This window comes from Alosa sapidissima, chromosome 13 (genome assembly GCF_018492685.1).
Source record: "Alosa sapidissima isolate fAloSap1 chromosome 13, fAloSap1.pri, whole genome shotgun sequence".
Taxonomy (NCBI): domain Eukaryota; kingdom Metazoa; phylum Chordata; class Actinopteri; order Clupeiformes; family Clupeidae; genus Alosa; species Alosa sapidissima.
In genome coordinates, this window is record NC_055969.1 from 9965682 (window position 1) to 9985124 (window position 19443).

The 19443-nt window shown below is 40.6% G+C and overlaps 1 protein-coding gene across 1 annotated transcript in view; it reads left to right on the plus strand.

Annotated features, from left to right (window-relative positions):
* The window catches only part of LOC121679900 (zinc finger matrin-type protein 4-like), a 24131-nt gene extending 23887 nt beyond the window's left edge, over positions 1-244 (plus strand). Inside the window, exon 7 of the mRNA XM_042058962.1 lies at positions 1-244. This exon is cut by the window's left edge and continues 954 nt beyond it. The gene's annotated coding sequence lies outside the window, so the exon portion shown is untranslated.
* Positions 245-19443: the final 19199 nt, after the last annotated feature.

Consider the following 19443-nt stretch of genomic DNA (forward strand, 5'->3'; position numbering starts at 1 on the left):
CTGGCTGATACTAGATGATACTAAAGGATGATGATGGATGTCTATGTTTTATTCTGCCAGATTTTATTTTTCACAACTCAATTCTACTGTAAGTAATATAATATATATTACCTCAGTAATAGATGGAGGACTGCGCTCTAATACTGTATGTTCTGTCTGCTGGCCTTACAGGATGCTGGTAAATTACTGTATTAGCCAAGTGAGTGACTTTTAAATTGCCCTTGTGTGCTTCTCTGCTCTGTGAGATAACACTGAAACATCTTTTATGGATTTGGGGCATAAACCATTACCTGTAAGTAAATATTTCACATTCAGAAGTACATGTTATTTGGTATGGTGCTACAACTCATGCTAGTTTGAAGGTAAAGCATCATTCAGCAAAGTTGAAAAGACCATGTACCATGTCTTGCCTCTTTTGAAGAGTATCTTTGGAAATAAAACATTGGGTCAACCAAATGTGAGATTAGCACTTTTCTTGATGTGTTTTGCTTTGAAGTAGCCTGCTCTGTCCAGATGGCAGGTGACTCTTTCTCAGGCTACGACTCAGAGTATTTACTGACCTGGATCCCACAGTAACCTAGTCCAAATCCAGTAAATACGATATGGGTTCAGGGCAGTTGGAACAGGGAGAAAACAAATGGCTGCCAACCAGTGCATAACATATGTGGGAAGTCCTCTAGGACTGTTGGAACAAAGAGTCAAAATAAAGCAAGGAGTAGCTGTGTGCAGGCCTGAGTCTTCTGGCACTGTATATTGGGTGCTGGCTTTCACCAGACAGCTCTTAATGTAACTAAGGGGATCCAAAGTACTGCCATTATGAACAACACATGTGACCTAAAATATCAGGTAATTTATCAAGTGTTATGTACCCAGCAAGACCTCACATATGCTTATCAAGTTGCAGACAGAGGACAGGAAAAAGAAGAGTACAAACAGTAAGTCTGTCTGTTAGCAGTGCAACAACAATTTAATGAAACTTGGTGGATGGTAGTAGCATGGGCCAAGAAAGAACCTATTAGATTTTGGAATGGACCTCAAGGGGTGGATTCACGAATTACCAGTTGGCTGTGGTGGAGGTTAGCGCTCTAGTTTCAACTAGAAGTCATAATGAATTCAAAAGTCATAAAGTCTTTCTCTCAAGATGGTTCTTGAATGTGCGAGTGAATGAATTATAGTAACCTCCTTGAGAGACTTCTGAAGAAAGTTTATGACATTTATATAATAAAGATTCTTGATAAACTGTCAAAAACATAATAATAATGTTTCTGGCAATACAATTTGAGTAATGACATCAACATGGACTTTCTCAACCAAATATAGACTGAATATATAGACTGTTCACTTCATGACAATGTATTATAATAACAAGGCACTCCAGTGTTCAATTATGCCACCCCAGCCAGTGTCTAGATGACCTGCTTACCAGGCAGTACTTAATGTGATTTGTCATGCGGCACCTTCTATCAGCAAATTTATTTGCATATTTTAGTCCCACTGTGATTGTGGAAGTCAATACAAAAACGCTCAACAACGTCACAGCAGGAGGCGCCGATGATGAATTCACTGTCTCAGTGCATGAATAATATAACACTTAAAGGGCAAAGGATTGTGTTGTCAAGAAACAGACAACAGTCGGATCTGATCAGAAAGTGGAATGAGTCAGCCTATTGTGTCCTGTGATCTGGTCTGAAAGATAAGGGTCTGTGTGATCTTTAGAAGCATCAGAGTAGCCTGTCAGAGAGTTGCTTTTCAATGCCAGGAGAACAATAAAATCAGATGCCAATGACTTCCAGGAATGTGATAGCCAAGGCACTAATGCTCGGCTGACCTCAGCAAATCTTTATTGATGCGATTGCTTTTTCCTGTAGCTTGGAGGGACACATTTGAAGGCTACACACTCAGACATGATCGAACAGCATTGGGCTCCCGGGAACACACTATGTGGTGACTCTTCCCCTCCTCTCAGCCCATTGGTGTTTATATGGCCATAATTATTGCACTGAAATGAACAGAGTAGCAGAACAGTGTACCAGACTCTTTCTTTAGGTGTTTCTAATCCACTGTGGTACCAATTTGCAGTTTATTTTATGGGATTATTAAATCACGTATTAAATCATAATTTTTTTTTTTGCTCTCTGGGCATCCATGAAACTAGAGTTTGTTCAATTCACACAAGCATCTAATTGTGTATTAGTGTCTGCGGCTCTCATCATGCCTGCTTCCTGTCGGAGCGTCATCAGTCAATCAGGCTGCATCAGTATGCAAGCCTCTGCTCAGATGGCCTGCTGCATGACCATGTTAAGCGATCTGTTTTCGTTGCTCTAACTGGGGGAGCAGCTGTGCAAAAACTCACAGCTTCTCTCACGTATGGGGTGAAGTGGATGGCTCTCGCTGTGGTTTGTCACGGAGGGCTGCATTTAACTGGAAGTGTCTGATTCATTCATTCAGGATGGATGGGCTCAAGTGGATGCATTTAGTTACGAGAGGAGGACGGCCAGATTAGAATTGCACACGCAGTTACACAGTCTACACACACAAACAAACAAACCCAAAGACGCACATGTGTACATGCCCGTTTAAATATTGAACTAGATGTACCGCATAGCGGTACAAAATATGACCGCCGCTCAGTCCTGTACATCTGTTCCGCGAAAATAAATCACACTTCAATTTGTCTCCATATTTTACTCCATCCCCCACTCTTGAAACTTTTGTGTATGCTTGTTTGGCATGCCTGAGTGTGTGTGTGCGGCTGCACAGAAAGTAGCCTACTGGTGCTGAAAAGGTGAATAGATTGTAGAATAGCCAAAGAAGATGTAGCATTATTATAAAACCTTTAAAATCTCTAAACAATCACAAGTAGGGCAGTTCATCACAGTTCATCCATTGCAACTGGATTGATGAAAGGTCACTTACACCTGTAGGCTACATTGTATTTGGGAAAAGCAAAAGGTATCAGCATAATGTTATTTATTTATTTATTTATTTATTTATTTATTTATTTTTTTATGTATTTTTAAACAAAAACATCTCTGTCAGTTCCATGCCGTTTTCAACAGCTATCAAAAACAAAGGTCATTTTTGGATGGATGGATTTTTTGTGAATGTTTCTTCTTCTACATAAGATTTTAGTCATCTTTAGTTCATGTAATACTTTATTGTCAATGCACAAATTAAGTAACAGTAGTCTGAAACGTTATTGTTAATGCACAAATTAAGTAACAGTAGCCTAGTCTGAAACGAAATGCTGTTTTACATCTAACCAGTGGTGCAAATAACTGACATGTCCAAATGGGCCTTGATGAAATGCCTCGCTAGACTGTTCATACACATTTTAACGGGCCAAAGTTGAAGAGCTTTTGTCCGTTATTGTTAGTGCAAATATAGGCTGATTCATGTTCCCTTGCATTGTTTAACTGAGGTCCATGGCTAGTCTGGCTTTCATCAGACCAAGCTCAATCTTTTAAGAAATCAAAAAATAAATAGCGGGCAGATCAGGCTGGGTTCACCCAGCCTAGTCCATAGGCACCTGATATTGTTTAATTTTCCGATTGAGATATACACGCTCTGGCTATTCTAAATGCAAAAATGCATCAGGGAGTTATGACAAAACGGTAACTAACAAACTAGATCCTAATAGAAAGCTGTTAGCTTCCCTAAGCTACAGGTAGGATTATAAGGTAGGCCTATTTACAACATAAATTGTCAATAGGCTATGCTGGCGACACAAATAAAATCTCCTTTGGAAACCAATGGCTTACGCCTTACAGTATCAAGCGGACTTAAACTGTCATATGCGAAAAGTTGTAATAACGTTCACGCAGCTCCATGAGTCAAGGAAAGCGCGAATGAAGTAGCCACTTCTAAATGGGACCCACTACACAGTAGCTTAAGGTGTGTTGCTAAAGCAGCCATAATGAAATGAAGGTGTCATTGTTTGGATACTTCACACACACGTGCTTTTTAATTTCACAGACTACAACTACCAAGCTGTAATCAAAGCACATCGATTCCCCTCTCACACCCTGCACGCACTTAAAACAAAATAAACAGGCGTCTCAGTCTCACGCATGTATAGGCAAAAATGTATCAGACCGGTGTAACGTTGGTAAATCTTCCATTGCACAGAATGATTTTGTAGCACGTGCAATAAATGACAGTCGAAAGATACAAACAGTGCTGCTATCAATTTGCTTGGTATAACCGCATTTATAGTTTTCTACAAATGCAATCAATCAAATGCCTCCATCACTCAACCAACGCTAACGGTAACATTACCTTGGTCCTTATTGATATTACAAGATTAACGTACCTGCAGTAAAAACCAAGCATGTCCGATAAACATCCTCAGATTTATTTCGGCTTCAAGAAGAAATGGGAATTACACTTCATGTGAACATCGTCCTATCCTTATTAGATGTTCGCTGCGGTAAATTACAGTCCTTGTATGAAGCGTCCATTGTTTTTTCCAACCCACTTTTAACTTCCAACAAAATTACGTCTCACTGCAACGATGCGCCATCTAGTGGACAAACGACTACTTCTCGCCAATACTGAAAATGCAGCCATGATGATGATGATGAATATTTATTTTGGCTTTCTTTTAATCCTACTGAATTTGTAATTATGTATCGGCCGTTCTAATACCGATAGTATGTGGGTGCCTGTGTGTGTGCATGTGTATATGTGTGCACCGCCATTTACAGGCCAATGAGTGTACAGTCACTAAATGTACACATAACCTAATTCTTTTAGACCCCCCCATGGATGAAATTCTACGAAACTTGGCATACCCCTGGAGAATGCCAGGTCAATCATACACATAAAATTTGGTGCAGTTCTGAACATCTTAACTGAAGATAGGGGCGATTAAAGCAGAATAATATTGCATTTTCATTTTTTACCGGGGGGTGGGGGTGCAAATCACAAATGAGTGATTATGAGCCAGGTTGATGTGGGCCCTTGAGACCAACATACCATAAAAGATTCTTCATCCTCAGTGCCACGGTTCAGGTAGTTATTTAGGAAAAACTGTTTTTTTTTTGCGGTTCAGGGGGCCCAGCACGGGGGGGTTGGTGGTGGTCCCCGGGGACGAAATGAAATTTTTCCGTAAAAGTCTAGTGGGGCTACATACCCACCAAATTTCATGTACCCCGGTGGTTCGGTGTCCTGGGTATCAATGACCAAAAATTCAGGGAGTAGATGACGGGAAAAATTCTTGAATTGTGTGCATGTGTGCGTGTATAAATTTATGTTTATGTGTATGGGTGTGTGTGTGTGTGTGTATGTGCGTGCTTGTGTGTTTGCCTGCGTATGTGTGTTTGTGCATGTGCATGCATGCGTACATATGTCTACTGTGTGAGTATGTGTCATACGTATGATTACTGTAAATGTATGTGTGTGCGTGTGTATCTGTTTATGCACATGTGTGCACATGGAATGGGTTAACATGACCCCTGAAGGCAAACATACGGAAAAAATTGGTCATCCTAGGCCCTACAGTTCTCAAGATATTCACAGAGAACTGTGTCTGCCCTACCCTCCTTTCGGGGGGGTCCAGTCCAGCGGGGGGGGGGCTACAGATCAAAACGAAGAATGACGGTTCCATGCTATCCATGTGGGGGTACATGCCCACCAAGTTTTGTGTACCCCGGTCTTTCAGTGTCCCGGGAATCCTTGTTGGTGTACGTCACTAAATGTACACATAAATTATTTTATTGTAAGGCCCCCCATGAACGAAAGTACACAAAACTTGGCATGCATTCGGAGGGTGTCATAATGATCCTACACTTTTAATTTCGTGCAGTTTTGACCTTGTCAGCCAGAGATATTGTGATGAAAACACCTCATTTTTTGCTTTTTAATTTTTAACTAGGTGGCGCTATACATGAAATAAGTGGTAATGGGATGGGTCGACATGCCCCCTTAAGACCAACATACATAAAAAAGGTGGACCTCCTAGGCCCTACGGTTCTCGAGATATTCACAGAAAACTGTCTCCGGCCACCTACAGGCCAGTTGGTGTATAGTAACATAAATTAATTTATTGTGTGGCCCCCCATGAACGGAATTCCACAAAACTTGGCGTGCATACAGAGGGTGTCATAATGATCCTACACTTCCAATTTCGTGCAGTTTTGACTATGTTAGGTCACAGATACCTTCAATTACAACTATTACTTTTTTGTGTTTAACTAGGTGGCGCTATACATGAAATGAGTGGTTATGGAATGGGTTGACATGGCCCCTTGAGATCAACATACAAAAAAAAAATGGTCCTCCTAAACCCTACGGTTTTCGAGATATTCACAGAAAACTGTGTCTGCCCTACCCTCCTTTAGGGGGGTCCAGTCCAGCGGGGGGGCTACAGATCAAAACGAAAAACGATGGTTCCATGCTATCCATGTGGGGTTACATGCCCACCAAGTTTCGTGTACCCCGGTCTTTCAGTGTCCCGGGAATCATTGACGGAAATTTGGGCATGCGAAAAAGAAAAAAAAAAAAAAAAAAAGAAAAAAAAAAAAAAATCTGACTAAACCTATATGACCGCCGCTTCGCTGCGCGGGGGTCATAATAACATGCCAACTTTCACACATCCCTATTTGGCTCGTGGGAGAGATGTTAAATTCCTAGTGCTATAGGGATTTCGCACAGCGGCCAATCAACAACCAAGCGTATTTACCGTCAAAACGAAAATCACTAACAAACCACAAATCACTAACAAAACATCACCAACAGAACAGCCTTCAAAAGCATTTCACTGGGGTTATCAAGCAGGTTCATAGGCATTTCATTGGATTAGGCCCACAACACCTCCAGAAGGCTCAACAATAAAGACAAAAACAATGCTTGAACATTCTATTAGGGCCCCAATCTACTTCCTCTGCATTAAGATAACATATGGAATGTTAAAACGGAAGTCTTGTGGGGCCAGCTATGATGCTGTATTTTTCTAATTATACAACAATTGGGTTCTATGGAACTATTTATTTGTTTCTGATTGGCCGAGAGACGTTCCATGAGTTGGAATATCCCTGGACATTTCAACTCAGACTTTGCACAGCTAATAATAAATCACTCCGCGATACAATGCGAAGATTTGACACAATGTTCTCATCCCAGCTCTCCACTATTTTAAGCAATGGGTTACTTAAGCAATATAGCACGAGTGAGAGTGGGGTTGGTCATGGATATTCCCACGGGTGTTGTTCGGCGCAGGCAACAACAGCCGTGGGAATATCCATGACCAATCCCACGATCACGAGTGCTATATTGCTTTTATACAACAATTCTACAACAAACTAAATAATGGATATTCCCACGGCTGTTGTTGCCTGCGCCACTCGGCCTCCGGCCTCGTGGCTACGGCCGAACAACACCCGTGGGAATATCCATGACCAACCCCACTCTCACTCGTGCTATATTGCTTAAACGTTCCCTTATTGGGATTCTTCGGGGCTTTTTTCTCCTTACTCAGGACATATTGAGGATACAAAATCAGTTAAGTTTGCTTCTATTTGTTCAACCTTTTCTTCATAAAATGACTGGACTATTACATGGCTAGTGGATTTGGAGCCTATTATAATCTTAGCTGCAGAATTCTGAATCAGTTGGAGCCGATTGTGTAGCTTATTAGGCATTCCAGACAAGATGGAATTACAGTAGTCAAGGTGGAATGTCACATATGCATTTACAAGGACTTCTGCACTCTGCTGAATGAGCACTGGGCGTAGCCGTGCAATGTTCCTTAGATGGAAAAAGGCACTTCGAGACATTCTGTTTATGTGCGCACTAAATGAAAGTGTATTGTCCAGTATGACACCAAGGCTCTTGACCTGGTTGAAGCAAGGGATGGTGCTGCCATCTACACGAGGGTGTAGGGTGAAAGGTTCCATCTTAGCAAGAGCTAATTTGGAGCCAACCACCAGCAGCTCATTCTTACTGCTATTCAGCTTCAGGTAGTTTTGTGTCATCCACAAGTTTATGTCATGGAGGCAGGCAGTAATTGTAGCTGGCGGAAGAGTGGCAGTGAGTTTTGTAGATAAGTAGAGCTGGGTGTCGTCAGCATAGCAGTGAAATTGAACACCATGTTGCCTGAGGATAGTGTCAAGTGGTAGAAGGTAGTTAATAAACAACATGGGCCCAACACAAACCCCTGGGGCACCCCTCTTGTCACAGCACGACTCTCAGACTTGCAACGTAGCATTTGTACATACTGTGTTCTTCCAGAGAAATAGGAGGTGAAACACTGGTGAACACTGCCCCGCACTCCGATATTGGCTAAACGTTCCAGGAGAAGATGTTGAGATAGTGTCAAAGGATAGAGATCAAGGAGAATCAGAATGGAAATAAGTCCATCATCAGCTGCACAGAGGAGGTCATTAGTAATCTTAATCATGGCCGTTTCAGTACTGTGCATAGGACGAAATGCAGACTGGAATTGCTCAAAGAGGTCATTGTCCTTCAGGTGATCCTGGAGTTGAGTTGCCACTATCTTTTCAAGAACTTTGGAGAGAAAAGGCAAGTTGGAAATAGGCCTGTAGTTGTTGAAGTTGTCAGAATCCAATCCAGGTTTTTGCAGCGTTGGTCTGACAATAGCAGTTTTAAAGGATGGAGGTACAGTGCCAGAGAGAAGAGAGGTGTGAAATATTGATGTAATCATCGGAGCAATAGATTAACCAGGCTTGTTGGAAGAGGGTCCAGCTGACAGGTGGAGGAATTGCACTTTTTGATGAGGCCACAGATGGTACTTTCAGCAGGGAGACTGAATTCACAAAGTTCATTGATGGAAGATGAGCCCAGAGTGCTCAGTGAGCATGGTTGTTTCAACTGGGTAATTGAACATTCTAATTGCTGGTGGATTGCCTCAATTTTGGTACTGAAAAAGTTCAGGAAGGCTGAGCAGCGTTCATCAGAGAGTTGCTGATGGGTGATGTTACCAGGTGGCTTAAGGAGACCATTACCAGTGGAAAAGAGAGCCCTGGTGTTTCCTTGTCCTTCACTGATTATCTTTGCATACATACATTATAGTATGATGTTTTTGCAACACAGAGTGCATTTTGATATTGATGCAGGTGTTCAGAATACATGTCTTCTTTATGCACATTAAGACCAGTCTTTTTTGACAGCCACTCCAGGCGTCGGCCTAAGGATTTCATATGCCGAAGTTCAGGTGTAAACCAAGGAGCGGAGTGCACAAATTAAACAGTTCGCATCTTCATAGGAGCAAGTCTATCAAGTGCTGTAGATAGTCATTATAGTGGTCAACTAAATCCCCTAATGAAGTATTAAAAGCAGGGGAGGGATAAGTGGCAATTAGAGAAGTGAGTTTCTCTGGGTCCACCTTTTTAATGTTGCGATGACATCACACGCTGAACCTTGGACTTCATGACAGGCAGATGGGTGTCAAAAAGTACAGCTTTGTGATCACAGATGGGTATAATATAGCTTACAGCTTGCATCTTCACCCACCTATTGACTGAGGTTCTGTGGATTTGGAAGAACATCATAAGTTGCTCCTAAAATAAATTCAATGTGGTAAGCATCCATGGCCCATAGCTCCTTCCAGGTGTAGTAATAAGAGGCTTATAACAACAGCTACTGCGCTACTACTACTATTACTACTGACAACTGAGGTCAGTCAAGGTGTATGTTTGTGCTGGATTTTACAATGGCATTGAACGCGATTCAGCCAATCATAACCAAGGACCGGAACTATCCGTTTTAGAAAATATAATATAATATAAGATAATGTAATATAATACATATGCTACATGACCCCTTTATAAGCAATTTATTTTGCACATTCAATGTTTTCTGTGTTTTGAGCACAGCAGTATTGTATATGAGGGACATCAAGACTCGTGAAACTTGTGAAATTGGTCCAATGTATTATTGCCAGCTGTGTATTTACCAGCGTGTCCCTCCTTTTTATTTTTATTTATTTTATTTAGGTACTGTCTGATTGAAATCCCTGCCTAGAGGCAGGTAAAAATGACATTTGCTGTAGACCAAATCATATAGGATTTCACTAGAAATCTGTATGAGCTTAAGTGTCTGAACTGAATGTTGAGGGACCTTGAAACCTGAGTCAAGCATTTTATCATTTTTTTATGCTTAATATTGGAGATAAGGGGAGAAAATAATTGACCCAATTGACAACCTTCTTTAATCACAATTTCACAGTAGCAGGAACTGCTCCAGAGATACTGCTGCTCTCTCAGTCGATTGATTAAGATCAATAGCATCTAATTAGGTGAGATAATCTAGCGGGACCAAGAGTGTACAAACTCCAAAGTCAGCTGTCTGAGGAAGGTCGTTCCTGTCCCTCAGCATGGCTCTCCCTGTGTTTTGCATTCATTAAAACCTCGACAGGATTTCAAAAGAATGTTTCAGTTGACTACACAGGCATCCTCTCTCTCCATTTACCACATACCACACCTACACTATCCTTGTGACGGTGCTGTTCATAGCAAACTCCTGATGTCTTGTTATCTTTAAGACTATATCTGACCCAATCCAGGACTACCTTGAGATCCTCCACCCCGGTAGTGATAACCAAGAGTCTTCTGTTCATGTAGTCACAATCCTGCCAAGGATGGGGATGATCACTGCACTGTTAAAGCCCCACTAATCTCTATCTAGGCATGCTGCCGATAGACCATAACATCAAACATTCATGATGGAACACGTGTGATATGTGTCGGATGTTATCACCTGCTTAATAGGTTTATGTTACTCCCGTGCAAGGCCTCAATTGTGTCCCATGGAGAGGGTGGCATGTGAACCAAGTACACGACAAGGTCATGGTTGAAAGGTTCAAGGCCATGGGAGGCTTGCTATATAAATAGGTATGGAATCTTTCACACTCGACACCATCTGGAATCCTGCCTGAATCATTGATTGTGCCCTTCAGAAGCCAACATAGAGCACCTGCTCACATGAACGCCTTCATTGAGGGCCCATTCCACACACAAGACAATAAATGCACACATCTGGTTCTCTCACCACTGTCTGGAATGAAGTTCCATCCAGACTCCTTATGCTGGGGATCCCCTGTGGTCAAATGGGTTATACAGCTCCATTTGATAGTCCAATTCTCGGTCCAGTATCGGTGGTTTGCCTAAGCATAATTGTTGTAATTTCCTTGTTAGACTAATGTTCTTGCAAATTATTCATTTTTGGCTGCCATCTGGTATTCACAGAACATCTGGGCAAAGCAGAACTTTGTGGAAATTAGTCTTCCTCCATGGCAAGCTGTTTGAGTTGCATTCTACCTCCAAAGCACTGTTCACTTTGGATAAAATAACATAAGCCACATAAATAAATATATAAATCCTCAAACCATGTGTAAATGCCCAGTTGTTAATTCATCTGACTACTAATTATCCATTTTCAAGAAATGTGAAGATCTGTTGTGTTTCTTATCATTTCACTCAGAGGAGACTCTATTACATACTAGAGGCGAATAACACAGAGAATGTTTGCATTTCCCTGTATAATTATAAACATAGCAATATGACTATACCCAAGTGAAAACAAATGCCTATCTCTTCACAACTGTATGCTGCATGTACAGTAAGTCCAGATTTCTTTGTGTGTGTATGTGTGTGTGTGTGTGTGTGTGTGTGATAACTGACGTATGTGATGTGTACAGTCATCATAGCCCTGGGGCAGGGGGGGGGGGGGGGTGGGGGTGATACCACACAGGGCATTGTTTGGCCTTCAGGTTTCCTTTCTCAGAATTGAGTCGCCGTTGCCGGAGCCAGAGCCAGCCGCCTCCCTGCTGACCCATGGGCTTCACAGGAAACTGAGATCTTGCTAATGAGATGCGCCCTGTGGGCTAACGTGTTGTTACGCTCAAGCTCACAGGAGGGTTTGGGGCCACTGCCTGCCTTGACAGAAAGGTCAAGCGGACAAACTGTGGCCTGTTTGAGCAGATTTGCCAGTGGTGTTTTCACAACAAACATCAATGCTGTCTTGTTTGTAACACCATACACAAATACACACATAGATATATTGTATACACACGCACAAACACACACATGTACATATTAAGTTGTTTTTCTATAAGTATAAAATTGGCTCAACCCAACTCAACAGCAACAACAACAATATAGGAACGTCACCTATTACCAACCGTCCCGTATTTCCAACCTCTTACGTGTATGTGTCACTTAATATTCATTTCTATACATACCAAGACAGCGGATTCCTAAAGAAATGCAAGCACCCACACCATAAGCGTATCTAAATTAGCTATGTACCAAAAATTACATTTTACCGGGACTGAAGAGCTGTAAAACAGTGTTGTAAGGCTACGTGTACAAATCCGCTTGGAGCTCCAGTGGAATTTTGATTTGTGACGACAATTCTCGGTCTAACCATTGATGTGCCGTGAGCAAGGTTGGAAATAGGCACCCACCAGCCCAGCACTAAACTCCGAGCGTGGTAAACAAAATCGGATATTTCAGGCAGTAAAACTCCCGGTAAGAAACAAATTAGATTTTCAAATCTACACACCTATGGCTACTGAAAAATGTAAGGTTCATTTATCAAATGTTATTTGGAAGTATTAAAAAACATTGGGTTGGTAATTGGTGGTTTTACGATAAATATATTGACTACATAGCCTTTTTCAGCATAAAAAATGAGAGAGCATATGGACACTCAAAAGGGTTTGTCAACAAACTTGCACTCCGTCAACAAGTCTTATCACAAACAGAACAGAAGAACTTGCTGAGTTAATTGACGGGCTTTAATTTTTTTTCTCTACAAGTACTGAAGTGACCACCACGGGACAGTAATGCTGACTGACTCTTTCTCCACGCTGCGGACCAGGCCCCTGCCCAATGCTGGACCGTCTCATATGAGGCTGTGTGAGGGAGATAAGACTTCCTCCCACTCTCTCCTCGGTCCCCCACCCAGCCTGACCACATTATAGCAGCTTGTTAAGCCTGACAGTAGTGCAATTGTGGACATTAAAAATTAATGCAGTGTAAGAGTGTGTGTGTGTGTGTGTGTGTGTGTGTGTGATGCTGTGTCTGTGTACTACATCCTGTCTGATTAAAGGTGGGGTTTTTTTTCTGCTGCCCCTCTCACCAGATGAGACACACTGGACGGCCTGCTAGGGTGCCAGGTAAAGGCCACACGTGTGTAGATGACTTCTGTGTCTCATTTGGCATGTTGCAGTCCACACAGAAGTCAAAGAGAACAGAGCGAAGTCAGAGAGAAGTCATTTGCTTCACTCAGATCACTTGGGAGTTACAGTAAAGATGCAATATGTAGTTTTAATTATTAACAATATTTCTACAACCACAAATCAGAAAAGGTTGGGACGTTGTGTAAAATGCAAATAAAAACAGAATGTGATAATATACAAATCTTGTAAACCCATAGTTAGCAGCAAAAAGGACATAGACAACATATCAATTGTTGACAATGAAAATTTTGACTATTTCATGGGAAATATACTAATTTTCAATTTGATGCCAGCAACATGTTTCAAAAAAAGTTGGGACCTGGGAATGTTGCTGGCATCAAATTGAAAATTAGTATGTGCTGCTTGACCCTTTTATTTAACAACATTCTGTAAATGTTTAGGAACTGACGAGACCAGTTGTTAGAGTTTTGAGAATTAAATGTCCCATTACTGGCCGATATAGGATTGCAGTTGCTCAACAGTATGGGGTATTCTTAATCATGTTTTTCATTTCATGATGCACCTCATTTGACAGGTCTGGAATAGACAGACTGGACTCTTCGTCTATAGAGAAATACTGTTTAGAGGCTTTCCTGAGCCCATACAATGATTTTCTTTACAGAAACAGGTCTGGTTTTGATGCAGTGCCATCCAATGAAGTTTTTCAGCTCTATCCCTTGTTTGCAAAGATTTCTCTCGATTCTCTGAATATTTTAATTATATTATGTACTGCAGATGATGAACTCCTCAAATACTTCACAGTTTCATGTTAAGAAGCATTAAAATTACATTGTTTCATTATTAGTCCACACAGGTTTACACAGAGTGATGTATACCCCTACATCTTTACTTAAGAGACTACCTCTCTGGGATACTCTTTTTCATACCTAATCATGTTGCCAGTTACCCTAATTAGTTATGAAACATTTCTCGTTTTGTTTTTATGAAATAGTCACATTTGTTATGTTGTCTGTGTCCTTTTTGCTACTAAATATGAGTTTAAGAGATCTGCAGATTATTACATTCTGTTTTTATTCACATTTTACACCAACGTCCCAATTTTTTCTGATTTGGGGTTGTAGTCAATTCAACATAATCTGATTCTGAATACATGAAGACCACACATGCAATTTTTTATGCACTCTATGTATGATGCAATATTTGCCTTACTTGCCTATCCATCTCTCTGAAAAACATGAATACATATAAATATTTTTAATATATTTGAAATAAAATGCTTGAACAATGAATTCACATAATCCACAAGACTACATATTGTGCCATACATGCTAAGTAAAATGATCTGTTCAGTGCTTTCTCATCCACTATGTTTTCCAGTCTCTACAGAGTTGAGAAGTAAACATGGGGGATCACTATCCCTCAGGCAACCTCACATGCGTCATCATATAAGCAATAGCTGCACTGCAGATTATGACCATTGGGTGGCATCAAAGCAATGATGGTTGTTCGTCGGCTCTTTCTGGTTACACAAGAGCACACGTATTAGCCACAGGAGGGAGTGAAGATCTGCGATTTCAGTGCTTTGCTCTGGCTGTGGTGAAACAACAGCTCAACACGAGAGACTTTTGTGCTGAGCTGTCCTGCCAAATGACCCTTATCTGTTCCTGCAACCTCGTACAGTCTGTTCCATTAAACATTTTGAAAGATTAATGAGTGTCTTAGCCGTTTGTCAGTAAAGGAGGGTATAGCTGATGGAAATGAACTTGTAGGCCTGAAGTATCTGATGTCTGATTCAAGCCAAACTTTTTGGCTAGATAAGGAGACAAGTGTCCCATGCAGATAGAGATCTTATCGGCTCAACTTATTCTGCAGTCTGAAAACTGAGGCTCTCCTCTGATGGCTTTACTGTGACAGTTTAGCTCTGTTTTGCCTGCATGTGGCTTTGAGATAAGGTGGTTTTTGCAACAACAAATTAATTGTATGTGATAACACCAAGACTGACTTTAAGAATGTTCACATTTTAAACACACCTCAAACAAAACTTGTTAGATAAGAGAGAGAGAGAGAGAGGGAGAGAGAGAGAGATTTACTGAACTGCTTATTAATAAGAGGGTAATTAATCCCAAAGCATTTCAACTTTCCTGGGTTTAAGTCATTATGCCAGTAAGCCTGCAGACTTCATGCCATGTTTCTACAGCTTGTGTTGGCATTCACATATTCTTATGTAAACTGTGTTTAGTAAGTGGTATTGTTGAACTTGGTCACCTTTAATCCTGACTTTACTGAGGTCACAAACTGACATCTGGGGCCTGTAACCTCATGTGCTGTGTTATATTCTATAGGTCTAATATGTTAAGTGATTTTCCAGACATGTTGTGCAAATTATTGCTTAGGTGCAAGGAAAGGGCATAATTGTATTTTATAAGCAAGCTGTCCTAGCCTAGAAATCTAGACGCACCCTAGCAGCAGCAAGCTGTCCTGTTGCATAACATCAATGTACAGTACTGTAACTGTTCACTTCTTACAGTACATGAGCTAGTTTCATTCTCTGTGAGACATGACCTCTGGCTTTGGGAAGGAAGTCCTTCTTACTGGGGGATATCCCATTGTCTCCGGTACACTCAGAGACGCCAGACATTTCAACTACATTTTAGTCATTTAAACCTGGGAAAGTGGAAATGCTTTGGGATTAATTACCCTCTTATTGATAAGCAGTTAAACAGTGTACAGAATATATAAACCTCTACATAAAATAGTGTTTGAAATTGGCTTTTGGAAATATCATGATACACTTTAAGATAGAGCAATGCAATTGAATATAGTCATTCTAAGTCCACAGTATGGTATAATGCAAGCATTGAGCAAATAGTGAACATCATTTTAAAAAACAGTGACAAATGGTGTATGAAGGGAACACAAGGTCTGGACCCATTGCCCCAGTTAAAGCGTATAATAAAGCGTCCCAGTTAATGTGTATTTTGTCTCATCCGGCGGCCCAATGAGGTTGTCCTGAATAATCTTTTCATCAATCTGACTACAATTTTATTATAGTTTAGCCACGGATATATTGGTGTCCATGGCCGATTCTCCCTATATGCACAGTAGGCTACGCAAATTGCGCAGAGCTCCGCAAATTAACCCCGTCTCCCGTTGAGTTAATCTGACAGACATATAGCTAACGACAGTGACTCATACATTAAAAAGATGAACATGAAACCGAATTAGCATTCAGGGCATGAAAAACGGAAGAAACTTCACGAGAATGAACAGCGGGAACAGCAGTCGGGTAAACTTGTGTTCGTTCCATGGTTTGATATAGCTACATGCATCTCTCCAGCGCGTGTTGATGGCCTGGCCTAGGCCTACCTAACAGGGAAGTTAATCTCCTGATCTGTATGCAGCTTGCTTGCCAGCCTTTCCCATTCACCGTTTTTTGAATGTGGGCGACTGGCTACATTTTTGGAAAAATAAATAAATCAATCAATAACCTCATCACCAATGCGCTGATAACATGCAACTCGGGATGAAACTAGCAGTTTTTCAGCAGAAGCATACAAGAACCCGTCGAAACTAATCGGTGATTTCACTCTTCCCATACATTTTAAAATAAGTAAATGGTTTTACAATATTTCAGCCAAGCTTTAGTTGGTTTAGATAGCCTACAACTGAACGTATGCAAAATGGGAAGTAGCAATGTATTAACTTTGATTGGCTGTGCTGCATGCATGGGCAATCGATGCATATAGTAAAATAGGCCTAGCTTATGTGAAGTATTACAATTATTATATAAACACTTTACTTGACAGTATCGACATAAGAGTGACATGACACTATCATGACACATGAACCCTAACCCTAATCCTAACCTCTAACCCTAATCCTAACCCTAATCCTAATTTGTTATGACAAAAACCGAATGTCACTTAATAATAGAAGCGTTATCATAAACGTTTATGACTTGTTTATGACACGTTCATGACTGTGTCATGTCACTCTACTGTCAAGTAAAGTGTAACCAATTATTCTTTTAAATAGTAGTCTACGTTTGAAAAAATATTAAATAAGGGAATCAGGAGAGTTAAGTAGCTGTCTTTGGCAAGTAGCCTACTAGACACAAAGGTGAAGAACAGTCAGCCTCCACCAGTAGGCTACTAGCATAACCAGACCTTTACAAAAAATAGCTGTAGCCTATTACATCAAGTGTCAAACTGCAGTTTTCTGATTATCAAAACTGCAGTGTTGGAGAAAATATTTAGGCTACAGTTCTTATGCAGGGAATGCAGTATTTTGGACACAAAAAACTGCATTGTACTGCATAGTACTGTAATTTACTACAGAAATAGAGTATTTTGGACATGAAACTAGGCTACTGCACTGTAGCCTACTATAACTGAACTGTACTTCGAAAAAACTGCAGTTATTTTTTGTAAGGGGATATGTACAGCAAGCATCAAAAGCACACTGGGCATTTATAGCTGTGAAGGTCCTTATAGGGAAAAACACTATATTTTGTAACTTCCGTAGACATCCAAAATGAGGTGGGATGATTGTATTGGGAGCACTGAGGTGTCTGATTATTAAAAAATGATTACATTTTGGCCCTCAGAGTTCAGGTAGGAGGGCCCCTTAGCAGGATTTTGCCTAGGGCTCCATGGAGGTCTGAACCGGCACCGTTGGTGTCATTTATCTTAATTTAACCAATAATCAGTAATATGCACCTCCAGACAATTATCTTTCTGTCAAAGTTTTATTTGAAATCATAAAGGGTCCAACTCCGATACCAGCAGTTGTTCTCAGTTTGGGGACTGTTGGCATAAAGTCTGCCAGCTCAGTGACTCTCGAGTTTGTCTGGACAGCACTAGGCCAAGTCTTTCCGCTCAGAGGCTCTGCGGTTTGTCAGTGAACTTATCTACCCAGCTCAGGGACTACTGTATATACAGTTTGGCTCAGCCTTCAGCGACACGTGCAGTTCAACTAGAAAACAACACTCACACTTGCCAAATAAGTACATGATTGGCAGTTTCCCTGCTACTGAAAGGCAATAACCCCAGGAAAGCAATGCCAGGAATAATCTTCAATTTGAACTACAATCAGTCAGTGTTAGGAATAACATTAATAATAAACAAATTAAAATAAAGCATTAAGCTGTAATGTAACAACCAGTTCAACTCTAAGTCAAAAGTATAGCATACCTGGCACAGATAGGACTACACACAGAGCGTGGGAGTTCGGAAAAGCTGATTAACACAGAGACAAGTCTCACTTCCCTTATACAGTTAAGAACAAAATTATTCACACCCCTGGCAAATATTGATTTAATGTTGATTTTCTCAGTATGTTTGTTCTGACTGAAAATGACACTGCCACATGCCAAAAGGTTGAAAAACAATGTGGTAGAAACGATCAGAAAAAGAAGCATTTTAATCTTTTTTAACATTATTATGAAAGTGTGGGGGTGAGAACATTATTATTTTAGGATATTTTTTCAACCAGTTTGACCTGGTGACCTTCTCAAAGTAAATGGTAACACTAAAACAAGGGGCTACATTAAGATTTTTGGAGGAAAAGATCAGTCTGCCGAGAGACCTGCCCCAATAGGCGGCATTGCACCACACAATGATTCAAAACATACAGCTAAACAAGGAAAAAGAATAGTTAACAGATAACAGTATCAACATTTTAGAGTGGCCCAGCCAGAGTCCAAACCTCAATCTGTCAAAAAAGTGAGCACAAGGCCAAAGTGATGGTATGTATTATACAAACTATTTTGAGAGCTGTGATGGCAAATAAATATGTTTCCTTTGATTATATAAAAAGGGGAAGAATCATTTTGGACACGCCATTTTTCATAAAAATAAAAAAGGTGAAAACACTTGATTCCATATTTCTACCACATTGTCTTACAACCTTTTCGCATGTGGTAGTGTCATTTTCAGTCAGAACAAACATATTGGTCAAGAGAAAATCAACATTGAATTAGAATTTGCCAGGGGTATGAATAATTTTGTTCTTAACTGTATATCCAACCAGAACAAAGAAACTCTTTACATTTCAATTATGAATTACATATCACATTTCAATGGAGACGCTATTCACATCTGGAGACCTTTGAACCACCAGGGGTATTCTCTTATGGTAGCAGGAGGTGGTGGGGGTAACCCTGAGCGGGAACCATTTCTCCCAGGTTATATAAATATCATACACTCAAATGAATGTGTTGTTTCTATCTGGACACAGAGATGTGCTAAAAAAACATTGCAAGTTGTGTTATTTTCAACATA